General features: G+C 39.9%; 1 long non-coding RNA gene across 1 annotated transcript; it reads right to left on the minus strand.

Annotated features, from left to right (window-relative positions):
* Positions 1–797: 797 nt before the first annotated feature.
* Positions 798–22,632, minus strand: LOC148050864 (uncharacterized). Its single transcript, XR_015700385.1, has 3 exons — positions 22,531–22,632; positions 1,531–1,682; positions 798–1,004 (listed from the first exon to the last, which is right to left on the minus strand). It is a non-coding gene; the product is annotated as an uncharacterized LOC148050864 (long non-coding RNA).
* Positions 22,633–23,565: the final 933 nt, after the last annotated feature.

Below are 23,565 nucleotides of genomic sequence, written 5' to 3' on the forward strand. Positions count from 1 at the left end.
ATAATGAAAAAATTATATTTAGTTTTTATATATATTCACATATTCACACATACACCCCCTCCCCCCTCCCCAGTGGTATTTTCTACTCCTAGTTTTGTCTGATTGGATGTTGAATACCCAAAGACCAAACAATTCCCTTACACTGTTTCTTCAGGTATTCTATTAATCATTTTATTACTTCATAAATTTAGGGTGAACCCTGAGAGCATTTGAGACAAAGCAAGAAGCTATATAGCAAGAATGTTAGGAAGATACATTGCATAAATTCTCGCTAAGGTCTATCCTCTCAGAAGGAAGCAGTATCAAATCAGCAAGACTGCAGTAAGCATGAGTTGTACTAAGGTAGGTACTGCTAATAGCACAGTATGTCCTCAGCAGCTTACTATGGCATTTCAAAAAGCTTGCTGTTCATTAACTCCACTACTTGCAATGCAAGGCAACAACTAGAGGATTGGCCTTAAGCTACCTACTCAAGGTCACACAAAAAGATTTCTGAGAATTCAAATCTGATCTCCTCTGATTCCAGGATCACAGGTCTTGGTCTTAAGATGGCACTTCTAGAAAACTTGCCCTTCAAGGAATCTCTTCTCCACAGTTTGGAAGGCTTCTTATTTAAACTCTTGAAATATTTTAGAAACACCACGGGCCAGGAGCCTTGACACCATAACCCAGGATGTTAGACTTCATGCAGTCAGTAGAAAAAGGATACTGAAGAGAACTAATTAAGGCATTCAAAACCATTCCCTGAAGAATCTCTCTCCTTGAGATTTATGGGCAGCCCAGAGCAGGATTCTCATTCCAGCTGTCCCCTCCATGCAACTAAGAAAATGACTGCACAGAGAAAGCATGCTGCAGTCTGCAGCAAATACAGTGGGAACAGGCAGTATAATTGGTCCATTACTTTCAGTGCCAGGAATGTTCAATTTCATTTTGCTTAACTGACAGAAATCAGTGCTGATTCAAAAAAGTAGATTCAAGCATTAAGTTTGAGTTCCACTCAGATTCTGTGAAAAGAGAAGACAGGGACAAGGTGGTAGTGAGTGGAAACAGAGAAACGAAGCAGCACAGCAGAAAATACACAAATAGGCAAGTGATTTTTCTCTGTCTTATCACACTACCTTCTAATAACACACTGCACAAAGCCTCAAAGTGTTAAGGTCATACAAGTGAAGAAATTTCATCAGATGCCATTGATCTCCTCTTTCCCTAATGTTCTTGGAATTCATGGATATCCTAATCATTTGCCCTGCTACTTTTCTTCCTTCCTTGTGGGAGTAGGAGGAGCAATGCAAAATTCCCATGCCTCTCGGCCAGTGTAACATTGTTTTTGCTTTTAAAAAAAAAATCTGGCAATAAATATCAGCATAATAGAGCAAGTCCTCAGTGTCACAGTCAAGGAAATGAAATTGGTGAATTTCAGCAACTACTTTTGTTGCAGAGATTCATTTGCCTCCTCATTTGAAACAGCTTCGCACCTCACTGGAGAGTATTACTTGGTGGAAGCCAAATTAACAAAAAAGTGACACCCACCTCCACATGCTCCAAGTCAGACTCCAACCACAGATAAACAGGCACAGTTCCTTCAGAAGTCAGAGACCAGCACCTTGGCAGCTCCAGGGTACTCCAGGACTCGAAACACTTTTGCATGTATGGGCTACTATCTGTTGGCTAGAAAACATTCCCTAGAAAGACAGGCATATTGCTTTGTTCAGTGTTTGTGCAACAGCTTAGAGTCCTTGTGCTTTTCTTTGGTCAGTTATAACAAAATCAAAACCTCTCAGTTACCACAGGAGTTTCCAGGCCACTTTACAGAAGTCGTCTCAAGAGTTTCACTGATTATTTTGGTCAGTCTGGTTGCATAATTTGTACAATGAAAGCCTGAAGCTGTTTCAGAGCTTTGCTTAAAGTTCAGTGGTGAAGGTAATTCAACAAAACATCAGAATCTGGTAATCATTTTGCCCAGGACAGCTTTAGTAACTTAACAGATGAGCTTTTATCTATTTATTACTACTACTCCTAACAGTAGCAGCAAAGGTGTTTTGTTTTTTTTTAAATAAGAAGGGATAATTCAGTACCTTGCATTTTTCCTTAGTGAACAGACAAATGCTTTATTACTTCAAAAATTCAAAAGATGATTAGATTATTTATTAATTAGAACAAAATTTAAAAGTAAAACAAAACAGCAGCTAGAATCAGCAGGTTTATAGCAGAAGACTTATCTCCGAAAGTAAAGCCCCTTTCCGAGGCAGTCAAAAGGGCATTCAAGGGGAATAAAAGACAAACCATAAAAGCCCAACTTAAGACATTAGTCCTGGCAAGAGATGTGTCTTCAGCAGTAGTTACTCATAGGCTGGTTTAGCCAAGGTAAATGTTCTTCCATTTCTGAGATACAATATAGTCATTATTTATCAAATGGGACTCCACCATTAGTACAGTATTGGTGAAATTCCACTTTTTAAATGCTAGCCAGGAAAGGCATTGTAAAGAAGTGATAAAATCTAAACCACTGTTTAGTTTTACAGTTGCTTAGAGATAGATATGTATATCTCAGAAACAACTGAAGTTTTCAGAACTTCCTCAAAAATCAAGATGTAGGATCTCCTCCACATACCCTTCCCCACATTCAGAAGTTTCAAATTAGTTTCATACCATCACGGTGAGAAGACAAACTCACATTACATATCTGATTTACATGTCAGAACATCATTCTCTTGTAACTTCAAGATCGCTGAAAAGGTAAGAGTGATAAGAATGGATTCTATTAGGTAGAATTTTTTGCCATTTTAACGATGAACATACTCTTGCATATGTACATTACTGTTGCAGAGGCACAGCTTACCATATAGCTTTAGAACACAAGTCCAACTAGACTCTTTAGACGTTATATTAAATGCTTTCATTTTCATGTATAGTTCAAAGTTTGATGACCATTGCTCTAGACTGAAGATGAATTGAAAAGCATTGAACCATTTTGTTCATTCTTTTATTGAACAATGAATTAAACAATGCCTTTTCTGCTTATTTTCTTAAGCACTTTTTTGTCTCCAAATCTCTATGCCAGGAATTACAGGCCACTTTGGGGTAGGAGGGGGGCATGAATTGTTAGGAGCAGAGGAAAGGAGGGTTAAACCGATTTGTTCCATAGCTCTAGCAAATTCTACTTGCCTGCTGAGTCATATACTCTAGACTTGACTCTTCTCTCTTTGAGGTGATGTTTATAAACAGCCTACCCCTTACAGTTTTATCAGTTTCCCATATGCTGTTTCTAACTTCATCATTTTTATCTTCAAATGTCTTCTACAAATTTTAGGATAGCAGGGGTTTATAACACACACTAAAAAACATTCTTATTTTACATCTTTCCTCTCCCTCCTCCCCTAGTACTGTTGGATAACCTCACTGCCAGGGCTTAACCTGATGGGGGCTGTTGACTTGTTTCAGTATATGTTGGTCTCAAGGTGAGGGAAACTAAACAATTGCTTCTAATATAAACCAGGCAATGAAGAGAATTTTATTTCATTGATCTGAGAAGGGGATACACCAGAGCTCACTATTGCTGCCCATGTTTTCTGGTTAGAAGAATATGTACACAAATTCCTCAAAAAAAGCCTGCCTTGTAGGCATTGTTCTGTCTTCTCATGAAGGCTGACAACTTGTTAACATTAATTGAGCAGAACCTGAAAGAATGCTGCAGAGCTGTTAAGTGTTAAAGCAGGCAACTCCCAAAGACAAATTCTAAAACAAGGCTATGGATGAATGCTCACATACTGTACTACATAGTTTTCCCTCATAGTAAGACCTCCCAACTTATCCTTACTTCTTAACTCCTTTCAACAGCTCTCTCATGTATCTTGTATCTCAGATGGTTTTACCAATCCTTTGTAGTCTTGCATTGACTATCACCAAGCACTGACATCACTAACACTAACAAAATAAAGTAGCACATGGGTAGTTAGTTTATAGGGATAACTAGGACTTCTGTGCTATCCTGGGGTAATCAATAAAAGATCACCTGAGAAAGACTGAGTTCCACATATTTTAAACCATTTATCATAGATGTATTTAGACAAATAATCAGAAGTATTTAGAACCCTTATGCTGTTGCTCTGATACACTGCAGTGCTGTAGAGGCTGTCTTATTAAAATCTTCACACGTCCAAATACTCAACGTTGGCCTGTAGGCTATCACTTGTGCCAAAAAAGCATAGCACAGCAGGGCACTAAACATGAACAGAAGGCTAAGCCTTCTTCCCTTGCCATTACTTCCACATGGCTGGCAACTAACTGGCTCTTCAGCAATTACGAACTCCATTCACAGCAGTGAGTAGCACCATGCTACTTGCCTCTGACCTCTAGGGCCTCTAGAAAACTGCAGGGTGAAATCACTGCCCACTTAGTATCAGGGAAAGGCAGAATCATGGAATAAGGTAACATTTGGCCTTCCAACAGAGATATTGGTTATCCGTGTTCTCTCCCCAACAAACCAATATCCTTTGGAGTATATACTATCTGAAACTGTTTTAACAGTGGCCTCTTTCAAAGCAACATTCTTCCTTAATTTTAAGCATTCCTAATGGGCAGCTGCACTGAAGTTTGCCAGAGGCCAAGGTTTGTACACTTATTAGAAATGCTAGTTCTCTTTTCAGACCAAAAACCAATAGTTACCAGTTTCTACGCAAATTCTCAGATTTATTTCCCTTGAAATTGTATATAAGAAATATACCAATAAAGAACAAAAGCCAGCAAGAGATCAAACTCCAGTTTTTATCCCTTTGCTGCTGCTTTCCCTAGAAAAATCAGAAAGGAATCTTAAACTCTACACTGTAGTCAAATGAGTTGAAAAGCATGAAAAAACACTTCTCTCCCTGCAGAAATCAATTTTGAACTAGCTTTGACTTCTGAATCTTATGGGAACAGAAAGGTAAAGCTAGGATTAGATCCAAGAATGCATGGCGCATTCCCTTGTTACCAAAATGCTGCAATTCTTCAGCCAGCCAGGTTACCCTCATGGCAATATGGTCTCCTTGGGGGAATCCAAGATAAACAGATACTTCATAAACAGCAGCAGCTACATTCCACATTTAAGCAACTATTCACCCCAACCCCTGCCTAGCTACAGAAAGAAGGGACTACTACCTTCAGAAGATTTTTCTATAGAGGAGTTATGTGTATTAATATACAGGTAGAATATCTTAAAATTGTGATTACAGTGACAGAACAGTGTCAGATCCCAGCAGACTGTATAGCTTGCTTCTGTTGATACCAATTTATATCAATTTACCCTTGCCTTTGACACATAGCCTTATTACCTCAGCATATGAGACTCGACCCCAGTCAAAATTATGTTCTTATGTACAAAGAATGACCTCAGAATTTATAGGAGACTAGTTGTGTTGCTAGGAGGAAATTAACGATGATTTGATATCACAAGCATTTTTTGAAATTGTAAACAATATTGCCAATAAGAACTGTGGTAAACTCTGTCCCTAGGCTGCCTTTGTTTCTAAGCTGAAACAATGGTTTGACTTTACACACATGCAAATTAACAAACTTTTCCTGCAAGCATACACAAGCCGTAACAAGAATCATCATGGGTCCACTGAAGGCAGCAGTTTATTTATATGACTAGTTTTAACGGTAGGCATACCAGAAAGAGGAGCTGCGAATCCTTGACTTACTTCCCTGGAGCAGCAACCCAGGAAAAGCCACAGGAAGAGAAACTCCCACTCCTAGCAAAACCTGCAGCGTGGTACTGACTGCAGAGCTCAAGCAACCCAGCTAGACTTTGGAAGGTTTGCCCTTAACTGGGCAGACATAGCTGGCTTGGGTGCTTACTTGACAATTGCAAAGGCCAAGGTTCATTCAAAAAGGGCTACTATCCTAAGAAGCACCTGGCTTTACAGAATCTTTGTTAAATAAAGCCTCAGAGATACCATGAAAGAAGAATATTCTTGACAAGATAGTCTGTGGTTTCAATGTCCTCACTTCATTCTATACAGTAAGATCTAAATTTACTTTCTGTAGTACAGCATTCCTGATTCAGCACTATTACATTCCATATACATAAATAGTAACACTCATGATACAAGTAGATTTTTCTGAGATTCTTCATCAATGCACAGCTGATTAGGTCCACTGCATCAGAAATAGTTTGCCATACATAGTTACCACAGCGTAGTATGTTTCCTGAATCATCCCTCAAGTAGCAAGTATTTTCTGAAAGAGGAGGTTTGGACCTTGTACTGTGAAGCCAACCTAATTTTGGCTAATCAGAAGTAGCACTGTAAATTTGCTTTCTGATTTGCCACAGAAGTGTTTCTAGTAATTTGACAGCTAATAATGGAATCGTGCACATACTTGAATGCAATTTGAGCTTTGCTCCAACTGCTGCCAAAAACACCACAGGTGAAAATGAAGTTAGCATATCTTAATCCAGGTCATGTTAGCAGCAGCAGAGGGAACTAACAGGTTTTACTAGCCTGTGTATCATAAAATCATAGAACATCCTGAATTGCAAGGGACCTACAAGGATCATCGAGTCCAACTCCGATCCCTGCATAGGACAACCCCAAAAATCATACCATATGTCTGAGGGCGTTGTTCAATTGCTTCTTGAATGTTGTCGGGCTTGACACCATGACTACTTCCCGGAGGAGCTTGTTCCAATGCTCCACTACCCTTTGGGTGAAGAACCTTTTCCTAATGTCCAACCTAAACCTCCCCGGCATATCTTCCTGCCATTCTCTCAGGTCCTATCACTGGGAGAAGAGATCAGCAGCTGCCCCTCCTCTTCCCTTTGTGAGGAAGCTGTAGACCGTGATGAGGTCTCCCTTCAGTCTCCTCTTATCCAGGCTGAACAGACCAAGTGACTTCAGCAGCTCCTCATACAGCTTCCCCTCTAACCCCTTCACCATCTTCATGGCTCTCCTCTGGACACTCTCTAGTAGTTTCTTATCCTTTTTGTACTGTGGTGCCCAAAACTGCACACAATACTCAAGATGAGGCCACACCAGTGCAGAGTAGAGCGGGACAATCACCTCCCTCGACCGGCTAGCAATACAGTGCTTGATGCACCCCAGGACACGGTTGGCTCTCCTGGCTGCCAGAGCACACTGTTGGCTCATGTCCAACTTGCTGTCGACCAGAACCCCCAGATCCCTCTTCACAGGGCTCCTCTCCAGCCTCTCATTCCCCAGTCTGTATGTACATCCAGAGTTGCCATGTCCCAGGTGCAAAATCCAGCACTTGCCCTTGTTAAACAATGACTGATTTTCAATGTGGTGTCTGGTTACTCAGGGCTAACTGTTTAAATTTCTCCTTGAAGCTAAGGTAAGCTTTGCATTAAATGAAAGCATCTCCAGCTTTCAGCTAGAATAATCACTTTGTCTGAAAGGGAAGAGTGCAGAGGTACTTGCAGAAAAAGCAAACCAAAATAACAAGCTCATCTGACAACACGATGGTCTAATCAATTGGTTGGTGAAATGAGGGGGCAATAAGAAACACTGGGCAGTTCTCACCTATGCAGAAGCTGAAGCTACTTTCTAAGCACTTCTCCATATGGAGAAGTAGTTGGGAGAGGCCTAAACTGTAGTACACAAAAATAGGTGCTGACTACAAAAAAGCCCAATAACTTCATTAACCTATTTGAACTGATGTAGTAAAGATCAAAGTAGATGAGTTAATACTTTCCCTGGTTTTGATCCAGATAAGGTAATATCTTAAAGGTGCTCCACTCATTCAGTCTAATAAATTACCAACAGACCAGCTTATCTAGAAGAGAAGTGACAAGGCTAATAACAGATATCGCAGGAGCACAATTATTAAAACTAATGATAAAGAGAAATGTAAAGAGGAGAATCTGGAAATCTTATTTCAATGATTAGGAAGTGATACACATGTAGTCATCTGAACAGTCAGTGATTGAGGTCACAGCAAGACAGAGTTGAGAATGGTGAAAGGTTCAACGGTCATGGAGGTTTAAGAATGGTGCCAGGGTATAAGCATAGGATGTTGATATAATTCTGCAGGCAGTTTGACCTAGATGCTGAAAGAAAGCATATGGTGACAAGGAAACCTCAAGTCAAACCCTGAATTTCTGACCTCCTTCACAGGTATTAGTTGCTCTGCAGCAAGCTTTGTCACAGCTATCAGGGTGTACAGACTGAAGTTCGAGGTTTTTTTAGAAAAATATCCTTGACAGATGGCTAAAGAGGGTATAGAGTGTATCTGTATCTGACAGTATATGAATTATCAAGGCAAATACAAGTCAATTACAATGATTAACAAAGGAAGAGAATCTGTAAGTAGAGGAATAATTTCTGCAACATAGTTGTGATGGGTCATTGAAATAGTCCAATAATGTGATCTGTACAGGAAAAAAGTAGCAAGATACCTGCAAATTCCATGCAGTGTGAGTAGATAGGGGAGGTCCAAACCCACTAAAATCACACTCACACAGAGCAGGCTTGAACTGCTGTGCTTCCTAGACCTCAAGGATGAACACACAAACCCAGAATTGGACAAGCAAGAGTTAGTCAAGTACATCTTTTCTTAGTGCATCAACACAGCCCAAGGATCTAGCAGACCCTAGAGTGAGAGGAGGAAGAGCTGCTGCTCAAATTGGAATTCTACTGGGCTTCAAGTTCCTCTTGCTCACAAAAGGAGATCAACATAACATCAGGCAAGTGTCTAATACTCGTATCAGACCACCCTTTTCTGGTCCTTATTTCCATCCTGAAAGCAGCAGATAAAAGACGCTTACCCTCTCCTTAGCTTCTCTTACACTAGAAAGAAGTTAGCGGAAGCAGAACAAATTTATAAGCTCTTCCTTCTACAAGAAGGAGAGCAAGTACAGCAGAACTACTCAAGTAGCTTTTTCTGCAGTATTTGAAAGATGTGTTAACTCTGGCTACAACAGGGTGATAGTCTTCCTATGTCTTAAATGTTATGCTTACTAGAAGATACACTAAACTATTCCCTAGTTCACCGCTCATACAACAAAACTAACTGTAGTCCAGGCAACAGACAGCTACAATTTTTAACCTAATGAAGTAAAACTTGTAGCCGAGAGACACTGATAAAGGGGAACTGTACTATGAGTGCTCCCGGATCACTAGTCCTGTTGTTTCAGGCAACCATGCAATATAGCTGCTTCTCTAAATGTTCCACACTACAACCAGCTGGTTTTGTGCCACTTTACCATGAAAAAATTGTTCCCAAGTCAACCAGCCCTTAGGTAGGAGTCTTCTAACTTGGCAACAGATATGTCTTCATACTTGTTTGCACCTGCATGCTCTTAGGCCATCTCTTACCAGTCCCCTTCATTACACCTCTTCCATTCTCAGCTACCCCTAGTGCTTTACAGTCCAGCATTCATCTCACTAAGCTAAACATTTCAAACAAGACTATGTTCTCTTCATTAATCAGATCTGTTCCCTCTAATATCTTAACAGCTTTTCTCCTCATTTATTCTTATGCTACTTCAACTCTAAGTTTACCAAAACTTGTACACCATATTCAAGATGAGAATCTGAGATCTTAACACAACTGCACTAGTTCTTTCCACTCTACTTTAAGAGCATCACCTAGATTCAGTGAGGAACTTATTCTCAGCCAAGTTCTACATCATACTGACTGATTAGACTCCTCCACTTTAGAAGCAAAAATGCTCAAATCCAGCTCAACTCTTTCCCTAAGTTCCTAAGTTTCGACTGAAAAATTACATGATGAACGATGTTAATTTAGCAAAATTCTCTACATTTATGCCTGCAGACCTCCGTCTCCCTCAATATATAGCTGTATGTAGTGACAGTACTGAACTAGCTGTCCCAGGCTCACTACATAGCCAACTGGCACAGTCAGTGAGCAGTATGACGACAACATTTTGTGCTGTGGGACAGGAGGATGTGCTGGCTGACATGGTACAACATGAGAACTGCAATATGTTGGACCCAGTGGGAGGAAAACAGACTTCTCTCCTAAGCAGGCAGTACAAGAGAATTATTCATGATGAAGATAAAGGGCTAGTGGCACAGCACTAATTTCTGCCCATGGTCAAGTCTTCCTGTCCTGAAAATAATTACCATTGCTCTCCAGCAACAGGGGAAATGTTTATTTAATTCATCCAAGATCAGTAACTTATCATAATCAATAAGCTTTTTCCACAAGTGAAAGAGATAAATGTGACTCCAGGCCTACAGCCAATTCTACTACTGTTATTAAATTTTTCAACTCAGTTTCACAGAGAGAAAAAAAACCCAACATATTACCAGACCTTCTTTCTATCCCATGTAGCTGTGCCACTTGACTAAGGATACAAGCATTCCTATCCATTGTATATGCCAGGAAATGGTCCTGTAGCTTGGTATCTCAATCTGGTCATTTTCTGCAGAGGCACAGGCATCTTGCAATACACTAGTCCAATAACTTCAATTCCTGTCTCTCTGTATCAGAAACAGACCACTACCAGGACGATTGTCAACTTGTGAAGTACAATGACATTTCAACAAGCATCAGAGGAAAAGTCTACTTTTAGTAGGCCTGATGACAGTGCACTTTCAATTCTTCTGATGACAGAGCTGGGGAAAAGCAAGTAGTAAAGTGGTCTATATGATTCAGTACCATGTTTCTGCAAACCACAAGATGAATTAGATATGCTGGAGCCAGACAATAGAACATCTGTAAACACTAGCTGCACCTCTATCCACTGTTGAGGAAAAGCAACTTCTACAGCAAGAGAAGGAAGTTTTAAATTTTCCAGTTAAGATTTTAACAAATTGAGGAGGAGGCAGAATACGAACTAGAGCATTAGTATGTGGAATACAATTTCCCAAAGAAACTTGCGATTTTTTGTAACTCAAATAAGCAGACACTACAGTATCCTCCCAGGTTGGTAGCAAAAACGTAGCAGTTGCTAAACAGTGACAAAGGAGCCTATTTCCACTCTACATCCACTTGCGTAACACTGATACTACAAATAGTATCAGACAAAAAATTCTTTTTGACAGAAAATTTGTTTAAGATTACATTTATTCTGCTAATCCTTTGTCAGAGCTCAGGCTAGCTGCAGCCTGTCCTGAAAAGCTGACAGCCTCAGGAAGATCTCAGAAATTCATACACAGCCATGAGGCAGAGGACCACAGGACTACCAGCTATTTCCTCAGTCTGGATGCCCTGAGTTTGATAGCCCACAATGTACATGCATTGACTTCAAGTTAATCCTGGAAGTGAAGGCAACTGCTGAATGCAAATAAAATAACATTCCACTTCATACAGGGAAGACTCAAAGCATATTATCCTGGAAATGAGCTATGAGCCACTTGAGAATGTGTTTCCCCTGAAAATGAGCTCTAGATAGCTTTAAGCAGCCCAGGTCTGACTTGAGTTGGTAGGACTTTCAGATTATATTGGCTAGAAATGTAGTACAATGTATTTACCAAAATGTCCATTCTCAAACACTTTGAAAGCCTGTTCATATTTCATGTGCATAGGCACAGTATCTGTAAAGACAAAACTGTTTCATCCCTCTGAAATTTTTACACAAGCAGTTTGGAGCAAAATATTTCTGCACAAACAGATGTCTCTTAATCATTGTGTCAGTATCTCAGTTGGTGCAAGGTAGAGAGCCACCAAACAAGTTAGCTGCAGACACTGCTCATATGCCAAGTGAAAATTTGAAAAGGCGTACCAAGTAAAAATTTAAAATATCAGAATTATACTAAAAAGAGTTCTAAATGGTAAGAGGAGGTTTGTTTTTTTTTCCCCCCCTCTAAATTTACAAGAGCATACTTTCAACAAAGCAGCAGCAAATATAGTTCAGGAGATACAGTGAATAACAGAGTTCCCACAAACTGACTAGCTGTTCATTCCTACAAGTACAGACTCTCCTTTGGTACTGATGCAGACAGGAAGAGACCAGGATGGATTGACTTTGACAAATGTAAGCTATTCAACATATGCTGACAGGAATTGTTTACATCAGTCACAATTCTGCCAGGACTGCTAAACATCTTGTCAGTCTACACCATGAATGTAGTTAACACAAGGTAAAACAGAACGCTGGGGAACAAATTTGAATAGATTGCTCTAATTGGAACTAACAGTATTTTCAAAACCTAGACAACAAATGCTCAGGCAGATCAAGTTCTCTAACTGCTCACCCTTTCCTCTTTCACCATCCGCTCTCACAGTGAGTCAGTAATATGGATATCAGCCTCCAGACAAATCTTTCTAAAGAGTGACTTAAACTTTACTACCTTAAAAATACTCAGCCAGCTACATTAGCCTTACAAAGCAGGACAGAAGGCCTCAACATAGATCTTGCCTAGTCTGCAGAGACGATTGTGCTGTGAAGAGGCTTCCATTGTCCAGCGGCAAATATGCTGTATTAACTGGGAGCACTATTCCTTCTCTGCCAAGGGCACTGTGCCTGAGAGGTGCAAATCTGTTCCCTCCACCACTTGATCTAGGGCTTTATATACAAGTCCTCTCTTCCTATGCTTATTATACAAAAAGATGTTATTGCAAAAACTCACTGCAGCACCAAGAACAGGAAGACCCTCACCAAAGTATCTGCCAGATGCATGGAGCTGTACTCTTCCCAACAGAGCGGGATGTAAAAAGCTGACGTGCCATTTCAGGATCAGGTCTCTGACATCATCAGCAAGTGACCTAAGGCCTCTGTCCCACACAATTGAATGAACTGACTACAGGTGCTGTCTTTAAATAGGAACCACTTAAGGTTAATGGCTGGCTGTATCTGCTGACAGCATTTTTTAAAAAACATGCATAATGCACAATAAGCAGTGTTCAGAGGAAGACAAAAATAGCTCCGTATCAAAGAGGCTGGTTCCTTACTTGCCTCCAAGGGCAAATGAACATGCTGGTTTTGCACGTAAGCAAATTACTTTTTCTTCTAGAAAGATGTTTCATCAATTCTCCTGCAGATAAACATCTGCCAATATCAATATTCACTGCAAAACACACACATAAGAAATCCTCCTTAGCCAGAAGGTATAATATTATAATTTACTTTTCAATTAAAGGTCTGTCTTTGAAATAATAATATACTTTTCTTTTTTTGTGACACTGGGCAGATGTGACCATTTGCCAAGACTCCAAAAGATCTTAAGGACTGTGACATCTAGCTGTTCTGTATTTGATGAAGCTATTTCTTTTTTATGTGACAAGGTGATGTCAGTGTCATCTCTCCTCATGAGATGAGTAAGGGAAGTGATCAGAGCTCTGGCCAGTTATACAACAGGCCATTTGGGGAACACAGCAAGCAGGCAAGCTCAGTCTTCTGGCCACTGTCTCTTCGGGAAGAAGGATCAGACTCACAACCTGAAGGTGTTTTGGGACTTAAGATAAATACTGGTGAGCATCTGACCAGAAAACAGACTTTTCCAACCCAGAGCAGACAAGGACAGAGTCAGCCTTTGGAGTCTCCAGGGAAACAGTGCCTTATGCCAAAACCAGCAAGACATGATCTGCATAACAAATCTGATAAGGAACAACATATACTACTACTCCAGTACCACCAGAAACTGATGAACTAATGGATAAAAAACCACATAGTGATAAACCTGAGTTATTACCATTTTCAAATGAGCCTCAAATGCCTTGCTTTTCTGCATCCAGGTGTCTTACCCAGCCAGACATTTAGACTGAATTTAAATTTAAACTTGCAACTGAAGCCTGATGCTATTGACAATCAGATCCAGTCCTCAGCAGACAGCAAGCTACAAAGGGTTCGGTACACAACCAGGTACTTTTTCTAAGAGTGATTAGTTTTCAGGTCTTGGGATTCTGCTAGATTGACAATCTTGAGTATGTCACTCAAAGGCAGTAATTTTTATTAAGGCTAAGTGTAACTACTACCCATAGCTCCATGTTCTTGTAACAGCACCCGAGATGAGTTTCTCTAACACCTTTGAATTAACTCTGGTTATTTATTCAGCTTGCATAGAACACATCACTAAGAACGCAGGTGTTTCTTCTGCATTACAGTGTTTCTCAAAAGCTTTTTGGAGGCTACTCTGGGAACTTTACAGCAAGGCAGCTGGTAGATGACAAGAACCTGGGTAACTATAGAGAAGCCCACAAAAAAGTCCTCCATAGAGTGCTCAGCTGCCTCACAGTATGTGATATGACTAGCAAGATGCCCAAAGTAAAGGTGCTAGCAGAAGCAAACCTGCAAATCACAATGGTAAGGGGTAAAAGGAAAGAGGATCAGTTGAGTTTTGGCTGCTTTTGTACAGGCTTTGATCAGATACACAGTTCTAAGGGTAACACTCCCCACCCCATCACCTACTCTGAATGCTGACATAACACTCTATAAAGCTTTGTATAGTAATTCTGCATTATATCTGATATCTTGGCTAAACCAACTTTGAAAGAAGAGGCATACTTCTGCCAAAGGAAGGAAACAAAGTTTATTGGGTATTTTTGAAAGAGTCAGACAGCATGTGGACAAGGGTAAAAGCAAACTCAGATTTTCAGAGAGTTGTGTCAACATATCTCAAAGGTTCTTAAAAAGGTATAGCTGTTGCAGATAAAAGGTAACAGTCTTCAAGCATTAATAACCAACTAAAAGACAAACAACAAAGCAGGAAGAAAAGCAATTTTTCATGATAAAAGAAGTTTACTAGTGTGGTCCTAGATGGACCTGTGCTGGAACATGCACTATTCAAAGTATTCAGAAGTGAACTGAAAAATGCTGTGAGGAATAGAGAACAATGGGGAATAAAGTGGCATATTAATGTCTTCTGTATAAATTCATGGAGCAAATCTTATAAGGAGAACTGGAAAGGTTCAAGATTTCAAAATGGGTATAACAGCACTAAGCCAGTACAGGAAGAACAACAATAATGAAATATATGTATTAATTCCTATATGAGGCTAGATTATAGACTAGAAACATGTCATATGGAGAGAAGAGGATATGAGGGTGAAGCTCTTCATGGTATTACAACAAGGTATAACTAGTTTTTCATAATTTTACTGCATGCCTTTTATTTTTTCTATTATCACAGAAGATGTAAAAATTCAGAAAGTACTTTTTGACACTATCTAGAACTTCACTGAAATGTATTGCCATAAAAGGTTGTGAATAACAAAGGCTTACCTGATTTATTTTTTTCTTCTTCTATGACTTTGCCTAAATACTATCTCTGCACATTCAGTCCTGATATGCAGATTAAAGGATGCTAGTCTTTTACACTGGTCCTAAATAGCTTGGTCTGAATCACCAAAATTATTCTTAGAGCAATCATAGAATCACAGAATGCTTTGGGATGGAAGGGACCTTTAAAGGTCATCTAGTCCATCCCCTCTGCAATTGGCAGGGACATCTTCAACTAGATCAGGTTGCTCAGAGCCCCATCCAGCCTGTCCTTGAATGTTTCCAAGGATGGGGCATCTACCACCTCTCTGGGCAACCTGTTCCAGTGTTTCACCACCCTCACCATGAAAAATTCTTTCCTTGTGTTCAGTCTAAATCTACCCTCCTTTAGTTTAAAACTATTACCCCTTGTCCTGTCACTACTGGCCCTGCTAAACAGTCTGTCCCCATCTTTCTTATAAGACCCCTTTAAGTACTGAAAGGCCACAATAAGGTCTCCCCACAGCCTTATCTTCTCCAGGCTGAACAACCCCAGCTCTTTCAGCCTTTCCTCATAGGAGAGGTGCTCCATCCCTCTGATCATTTTTGTCGCCCTCAATGTTGTCCTGTAGTGCACATCCATAAACTTGTTAGAGCTGTAAACCTTCTAGTTTCTACATTAAATCTAGCAGTGAAAACTGAGGTTCAGAAACAAGCTTCTTAAGAGACCAGCACGAAGACACCAGAGCTTCACCTGAAGGCTATGAATTTCCATAGGAGGTGGATATGGATGGCTGCCTGCAAAGTCACCTTTGGTCTAACCTTGGACACTACACATGATTTTCAAAGACTCCCTGGGCAGAAGATAGGCCTACATCTAACACTTTCTTCTCAATTTTTCCCTAATCTTTAGCAAGTAGTTCAGGATCTAGCTGCAAATTAGTTGACAGATGGCTTGAGGAGGAGTTATGGGTGGTTACTATAGAATGGCATGTACTTATCCTCACAACAATTTTACCTAAAAGTCCTCTGCTATGGAGGATTTTTATGCTACACACTTCCAAGATGTACTTGCTTCTGCTGCTGCAAATACTAATAAGCTAGGACCAAAAGTATTTTTACTGCTGCATTCATGGAGCATGATAGAGAGGTATGATAAATACAGCAGGAGGAACAATGCTCTTATCTCTTTCAGCTAAGTAGGATACTGTATCTCTACTCAGCCTAATAGAACACACATGGGATTGATGCAGATGAGCCTCTTCTCTCAAGTACTTTTCTCCAGAAGTGAGGTAGTCCTAGTAGAAGAGTCTCCTCTCTACTTTGCTCTCAAATCTAAAAGGCAGAAGGAAACAGGTAATAAAGCCACACTGTTCCTAGGTCAACAACAAGGTACTTGAATATCACCACCTACCTCTTGAATGAGAAACATGAAAACACAGTTATGATTTTTGAATTTTTGCACTACCCAAGTGGTTTGACACACAGATCTAGAAACATTTTAGTCCACCTGGGGACCACCTATCCTCTTGACTCTTATTGTTCAGTTTATGTCAATATTTCTTCTTTCTTCAGCAATAAATCCTCTTGCCTTCGTGCAATGCAGCACTTGGTAAAGCATTCACAGTTTAACATGCTTTTCAGCACAAAGTGTGTTGAGAAGGCTTTACAAATTTGACTTGCTACCTTCAAAACACTGCCAGCCAGCCTTTAAGCCAGCCCTACTAACAAAGCTGCATTCTGTTAGTAAATGAAATTTCTGTAGTTGATAAGAAATCACTGACATAGAACTTGTCATCCTTCTCACTGCCATTTTCAAAGCTGCTTTTCTGCAAGTTTTATTTTTCATATATACACACACGCTGCAGTCATACAACCAACTTTGAACAAGCTCCCTGGGGTACTGGTGCAGAACCGCAGGGCGGCTACTTTGCCTCACTTCCAGGGTCCTTCCTGTAACAAGAAGTCCCATACAGTCAGAGAAAGCTGTTCACAGACCTTGTTGCTAAATTACGGCAGCATTAACATGCCACTTTAACCTAAGAACACATGTTTATGTTCAAGCTCTTCTTACACAAAATCCTTCAGATTAGATCTGAAGCACCACAACACAGGAAGTAAGGATTGCAAGGAGGTTGGCCCTCATGTTTAAGTACAACCGTGTCAAGTCTCCTTTGTTAACATAAAAGTGTTTTCATTGATCAGACTTTGTGAAGTGAAAAGTAGTCAGAGTAATCATCATTATTTGTTACAGTATCGCCAAATATGAGCAAGGAGCTATTGCTTATATTCCAGAAGTCATAGAAGCCCAGCCCACCTCCAAATATAAACACTATACCTTAAATGCAGTCATTCTTTAAATACCTGCAAACAATAGTTGCAATGATCTTTGCTTCCTAAGTACTTGTCAAATCAAGAGATCTGACTAACACAGAATCCCAAGCCATTCAAGACACTAAGAACAGTTCAAAATAGTACAAGAAGTAAGTATTGATGTAGGATCCATCATGTTGTGCTATCAATGCTACAGTACAGTTAGCTTAGCTCAGCCACCACTAGCAGAGCACCCTATTCAAACTTACCTGAATCTATATCATTTCCTCCAGTATATAAGGAGTTAGTAAGGCACAGGGAAACGGAGTTTCACCGTAAAGGTGCTATCCCAAAGCATATATTTAACATCAGGATAAGGAGGATCTGACAGGCTCTGCTAGCCTCAGAAAAGTGAGGTTAGCATCCCCCTTGCCTATTTTTTCATCCTGTGCACCCTTTCCTCACTACTTATCATATCCATAGGAAAGGCTGGAAGAATTTTAACATATTAAGGCTCTGATTTTTAGCCTGGCTTTTCCTGGACAAAAAAAAAAAAGGTATCATATGGGAAAATAGAAGCAGCAAGGCTGAATATGTATCTCTATCAGAAAAAGTTAAAAATTTCAACAAGGCAGCACATGTCGCTTTAATTCAGACACCAGTTTCACCAGCTACAGATCAACATTTATGACTCTTCTACATTATTTCTTCCTCTATTAGCTTCCCCAAATTTTAGCCCTCTAGCTCATGTTTTTCAGCATGGATGCTGGAAACAGCAAGAGTTTATGTGGGTATTTCATTCCTTTTTCAGGGACACTATTAGCCTGGATTCTAACAGTCTTTATTAAAAATGGTCTTGCCACAGGTCAACTCTATCAATTATTTATGAGTAGTAGTGTAGTCTTCCAATGTCCCATATTCCTTTGCTTTTATTCCTCCAGAATAAGAAATTACACCTTCCCCAGAAAATCTCTCAGGTTCGGAGATTTGTTTAATTCACATAAGACAAGCAACTGCACAACTCCTGTTTGATATCCTGTGCTAATACAATATTCTGCTTCACCTTTCAGGACAGGGAAATGCCAGAGAGGCTTTAGGCAAATGCAATAGCAATAACCCCCACATTTCAGGTGGACTTGTCATTGCAAGACACCTCAAACCACACTAATACAGTAACCTTTCTCTTCCCAGCTGACACAAAGCATGTGCCCATCAGTAGAGTATGCAGCTGTGACCTCTTTTACTTAAAGGTGTCCTGACCAAAGACAGGCATTCAGCACACATCTGGTCACAGGGGAGTAACTGCTGGAAACAGAGTCATCTTCTAGATATGTCTAGATTTAGAAAAGATTGTCTCCTGTTAAGGTATGGGCTACATGACCACTCCAAACAGTCTGTTATCTACTGTAATGCAAAAGGTACATCACAACTTCCCTCCTTGAACAGCCCGCTGAAAGTATCAGTAACTACACTTAAGACAGCATTGGTACCCACTGCAGCAGCTCTCATGATTTTAACTATCACAAGACATAACTTCAGAAAAAGAACATTCATTTGAAAGCTTTTTTTGTTTGTTTGAATAAAGGTAATTTTCCCTTTAAATAAATAAGAGAGGATCAGGAACAATGCAAAAGAAATTCAACTACATTCTGTAGTATAACAGCAACTTATCCGTCTAGTTAACAGTGCTGTACCAACTTATAACAGCACAGGATTTTGAATAATGCAGTCACCTCTGGTACTTAGAACTGGGCTGCCAGCAAATCTAGTTGTAAGCCTGCCATTACATCATTGTTTCACTGAATGACTAACCCAGAAGCTCCTATTGCATTTAATGCGATCAGCCAGTTAACAGCAACAACAAAAAAGGCAACAGGTCATTTCATTTTTGCTTGCAGGTGAACTAATTATCTGTTATGCTCTTCTTAGCCACTGCCAGTCAGCTCTTCCTAAAGGGTCCACACCTGCTTCTGGCAAGCAGTCCAAGTATTAAGTGCAGTATGCAAGCCTAGAGCCAGGTCTAAATCCCCTAAGTGACTGGGGAGACTTCTTTCTTTATTAAAACGAACTTTCAACGCAGATCATTGCAGCAAGCCTGCCACAGTATAATAGTTCAGAGGAAGATACGGTTTACTGCCTACCCAGCCATCCACTGAGCAGTCTATTACATGTGGATCTGTTTGCTATTCCTAGAGGCTATCAAGCCAAACAGGTCCAGGCAGCAGCTAGGCTCCATTTCCAACTCTGCCTCAGTAGGACAGATTCCAAATCCAGGCTTTTTATTTAACTACCTTCCTAGAAAACTTCTCCGCGTGATTTATTATATTTGTAATACCCATAATAAAATACATGTTTTTATATTTTTGCTTCATACATTTAATACAGTATCAGAAAAACCTGTAACCCCAGCACAACAGTAGGACCTTTTTAACTGCATTCACTAAATACCCAAGTTACAAACATAAAGAGTAAACTAGTTATGAAATGCACCTTCTCCTTGCCTGAATTTGCCCCTATGTGGCTAGCCTGTTTCAGGCTGGCCAGAGTCCTCTCACAACTCCTCTTTCCTCATGGTATCAAGGAGCTTGCTATAGTGTGGAGCACAAACTCCTTTACCAAATTATCAATACAAAGTTTCTAATCCACCAATTACGCTTCCCTCCTGCCCTGGTCAGTACTTCATGTCTCTGATATCTACCTAGAAAGATCATTATACTTCCCTGTGTAATTACCTTTTTGTGGCCTCTCAAGAGGCATACTAAGCACTGCAGAAACTTGCAGAAAGCTGCCACAAAGGCCAACCAGCACTGGCTCCTCCTTCCTGCCACCAGCTTAGCACACTTAGTTTCTGACATCTGATATGATTCATTGGCTTGTGCTTCAAAACACACAGGATTTTGGGTTATTGATCATCCATATACAGAGCATACCACATGAGCTTTCAAAACCAGGAGTAAACACTGTCAGATTACAAATATAGATGCTCAAGACAAACCATTGTGATGCTGTAAACCATTTGCTTGTACCGAGTCAGGGGGTTATGAAGGGCAGCATCTCTACAAAACGCATGCCCAGCCTCAAACTATGGTGACAACCTTACAGGCAATCCTTTACAGAGGCCAGGCTGACCAGGCAGTAGCTGTTAGAGATCTGATCAAATACTATTTCCAAATTACAGCAGCAGCCACTCATGCTGTGGGTAACTATAAAATTTCCACTTAATGCATGTTAATTGGATTATTATTTTAATGACATGCTCACTGCCCCCACATTAATAACAAATGAGTTCTCTCTAATTATTATTAGAGTAACTCCCATACAAATTAATGATTAGGCCATTAAGACTTTGCAGCTGAATTGCCATTAATTCTCACATTTGAGCAAATTAGCTAATAAAGTGACATTATAAAAGGAAATTCCCTTATGCATTACTGAATTCCTTCACTCATACCAAAGGCATACAACAAATGTCTGTTAAGCGCTTTTTCCTTTTATTAAATATTAAGCTGAAATTATACATTATAATCTGGAAAAAACTGCCTACAAAAAGATGCATTTTTAAGTTTTGTGTATTTGTAGGTAGTGCTAATGTGCACTTTTTTTAACCGCTGCTGGTACAGCATAGCATAACATAGACAGCCACAGACATAATATCATCAGAATAACTCAAAATTTTAGAAATACTTCTACATCCAACAGCACCAAATAATAGATACCATGTGATAGCTGTTGCAGGATTTTCTACATGTCTAGCACTTCTAAATCAACACAAACTAAATTTTTTTAAAGGGATGTAACCTAAACACCATTTACAGTGTATTAAGATTATACTACTGCACATTTATAAATAAAGGATTGAGTTTCTAAAGTAGTATAAATGCATTATAATAAAGGTAGAAAACCTCTTCCTCACTAGGAAGATCTTTCTGACATGGTTGGTAATCATTTACACATTCTGTAGTCATTCAATAATTCAAAAAACAAAACATAGCTTACAGCTTCATTTCATATAGCTCACAGCCATATGCCTGGACCCCAGGCTCCTCACGTCTGCTTCGGACTGAGGTTTCCTACCCTCCTCATCACAGACATCTGAAAATGTAATGCACTGATAGAAATGGGAGACCTTTCCCACTGCCACCCTCACCTCCAACCCATTTCTTTCTAATCTCAATTTTAGATCAGGATTTGTATATTCTGAACATAGTTGCTAACACTACTTTATTGAGCACACCCTGTTATCGTTATGTTTCTACATTACAAAAATTAGAACTTGCCAGAAAGATGCAGTTGCACTGCAGAAACCAATATCCATTAATTTTCCGGGAGAGAATACCCATGAACTAGAACATATAAAAGATGCATAGCTCTGGATATGATTACTATGCACTTTGGTGCAGAAGGAGTAAAGATCTCCCTGGCATTAATTTAAATGATCATATTGCTCACAGTAGCAAACTACATCATTTGATATTAATACCCTTAACATTGATATTAAAATCACCCAGCTGATGTAATTGAAAATGTTCAATAGCTCCTTCAAGAATGAAGAGTAGCAATGGTCAACATTTTCTACTGCTTTTCAAAAAGATATGTTTATATGTGGATTTCCCAGTAATGCGATTTCAGTTTCGCACACTATTCATATGCATGTGTAACTGCAGCTAAATGGGTAAATCAGTGAACTATATGCATGGTTTATTAGATCTAGCATGCTCAGCAGTTTGCAAGACCAAGAATTAAGTGCGTAGACTATCTTCATAACTAGTCACCACAGCAATAGAATAATAGACATGCTTTATAGACTCCAACTAGGTAGAAGAAAAGCACAAAAACCCACACAACATTAAATGGAAAAATATAAGTGCTCTTATTTGAGCGACACATTGGAATACACGCAAATCATCCAGTGGCAGCTGTGGTTTAGTCCATTTACTCACATGTTTAATATCATAGTCACCTTGAAGACTGTCCAACCTACCTGAAGCCCTCAAGGAGTTTAGATTAGTGCTAAAGAAAAACATCCTTGTTACTGGTTTGGTTACAATTACCACTTTAAGGTTTTATTTCTTCCCTCTCCAGAGGATATTGGCTGAAATACGCTGCAAGTTCCATACCGTTTTAGCCACACAGCTACAGCAGTGTCTTCTGCTATTCTTCATGATCTGAGTGAGATAAGCTTGGGAACTCTGGTCCAAGTACAGCCTAAACACTCAAACCTGTAAATAAGTCAAAGCAACAGCAGCTCTTAATCACTGTAACTTCCGTTCTCCATCTGGAAGGAAATAACAGTCACTTCTACATTAAGTGAGTGTTTCACATTGCTAGGTGTAAAACACTTCACTGCCTCACTATGCACTATAGTGGAAAAGCATCAAACACTGTATTTGGAAAACATCAGACATTAAGGTGCTTCTGCCACAGTGCCTTGTTATACTGCCTGCAATAAAGAAGCTCAGAGTACAGTAAATATCAACTATTCAGCCCTCTTCCATCATCCAAAAGGAGAATGTTGCTATTTGCCCCTACACAAGCCAAATCACACCACTGACTCCAGGGGGACCCACCTATGACCACAGAAAAAGGCTGCTCTACACCTAGGCCCTATTCTCTCCCCTGGAGCTCTCAGGGATAACTTCGCAGGGGCCTCAAGGCAGCTGATACTCCTTTACTACTCCACATTAGCCTCTCTACCACATCACATGAAGTAAGCATATTATAGCTACAGATCAGAGTTTTCAGCTTCACAGTTGTGAACTGTGTATGAGGTTACAGGCCCCTCAGGGGGCAGCAGCCACATAGCACCCAGCTCTCTTGGGATAATGGCAAGGATGGCTATGACAGTGGCCCAGGATAGAAAAAAAACAAACAAAACAAAACAAAAAACCCACAAACCAAACACCACAACCAACCAGAAAAATCCCCAAACAGAAAAAAAAAACAACAAAAAAACCAACCAAACAAAAAACAAAACAAAACAAACAAAAACAACAAAAAACAACAAAAAAACCAACCAACCAACCAAAAAACAACTAACCAACCCAAAACACCGAGAGGCTGGACAGCAAGCCCCAGGAGAACTCCATACAGCACAAAACTGAGAGAACCTTACCTCAGCGACCGACAGCGAAGCCTCCCAGGCGCAGGAAGCC

The sequence above is a fragment of the Nipponia nippon genome, unplaced genomic scaffold, assembly GCF_047370975.1.
Source record: "Nipponia nippon isolate SJK-2023a ecotype South Korea unplaced genomic scaffold, ASM4737097v1 scaffold_7, whole genome shotgun sequence".
NCBI lineage: Eukaryota > Metazoa > Chordata > Aves > Pelecaniformes > Threskiornithidae > Nipponia > Nipponia nippon.